This window comes from Dipodomys ordii, unplaced genomic scaffold (assembly GCF_000151885.1).
Source record: "Dipodomys ordii isolate 6190 unplaced genomic scaffold, Dord_2.0 Scaffold3, whole genome shotgun sequence".
Taxonomy (NCBI): domain Eukaryota; kingdom Metazoa; phylum Chordata; class Mammalia; order Rodentia; family Heteromyidae; genus Dipodomys; species Dipodomys ordii.
In genome coordinates, this window is record NW_012267219.1 from 364,503 (window position 1) to 366,113 (window position 1,611).

Below are 1,611 nucleotides of genomic sequence, written 5' to 3' on the forward strand. Positions count from 1 at the left end.
TCAAAAGCTTTGTACATATGACCAGATAAGATGATGTGAAGTGAAATGAACCCCAAGATAGGGACACAACTTGTTTTATTCTTTTTTGCTATTGTTTTTAATGTATCTAAATGTACTGTGTGATTTTTTTTTGTTTCTCTTGTATGTTCTTCCCCCACGGTATAACACCTGTTTTCATTGTATTTGACTTCTGTGCTGTGCATCTTGTATATAATTTTTTTTTAATTTGGGGAGGGGACAATGCTCGATAGGAAATGTACTCATTACCTGACTCATCTAACTGTAACCCTTCTGTACAGCATTTTTACAATAAAAAACAAATAATTATTTATAAAAATACCATTTTTCTGGAAGAGAGGTACTGAAATATTTAAAGAAATCTATTTTAGAAGAAGAAAAAATTTTAAATAGAACATTACTAACAACCTGCCATAGTGCTCAGAATCATTCAATGATAATACCAGTTACAATGCTTTCTGTAGGTCCAAAATACAAAGAATATCAGATCTGATTGTATATATAGTCATCTAAGAGGTGGAGGGCTTCCTCTTACTCCAATAGAGGGAGAGGAATAGATAAATGATGTGATTTATCATCTTCCTGAAATCAATTTAATGGGCAAAGAACAACTGCACTGCAAAATATACCATTCCTAGTTACACACTCTCTGAATTTTTGGTGGCCAGACACATATAGTACTACCAGCAGAAGAGAGGAGAGTGAATTTACTAGGTGAAAGAAACTGAAATTGACTTTGTTTCTGATAAATAAATATTATATCAGCTAACAATTTTAATTGGCACTATGTTGACATAACATTGAGTACTTTTAAAACAATGACTTCAAAAGGCAATTATATGTCCCCAAATAACATTATATAGAACTATTTATTTACAATAATGATTTATTTGAGCTTTACTGATGTGTAATATACAGTGAGATGCCTATGTCAAGTGTAAAATGTAATTATCTTCGACACATATAAAAATACTTCACAGTTTCTAAGAATTTTGTAAAGTAAAACCATCACTATAGCAAGACAATGAACCATCATTATATCACTATATCATGATAAAGAAACATCATCATATTAAGATAATAATCCATCATTACCCAAAGCTTCAGAATGAATCATTAGAACCCCTGCTTTCTATCTCTCTCACCATATTCTACAATGAAATATTTTCTTTCTCTCTTTCAATACTTTACAGTCTCTAGAATAGAATATAAATAGAAGAATTCAGTATTTTTTCCTTCCTGGATTCTAATTATTTGAGATTCATCCCTGATACTTTATTTCATATTGTTTGCCAGTATTCCATTTTATTTCTACACAAGCATATTAATCTGTTTATCTATTGGGAGGCATAAATTTGCTTCTTTTGTTGATTAGTATACTGAAAGTGCTACTAGCATTTGATTATAAAATTTTGTGGCCATATGCTTTCATCCTGCTGGGCTAAGTACCCAGAAGTATGATTGCTTATTTGTATGGTAGATATGTTCTTAACTTTTAAGAATGTGCCAAAATACTTTGTAAAACAGTGATACAATTTGATATTCACACAAGATGTCTATTAGACTCTCAATGAATCCACATTTTATTAAAAA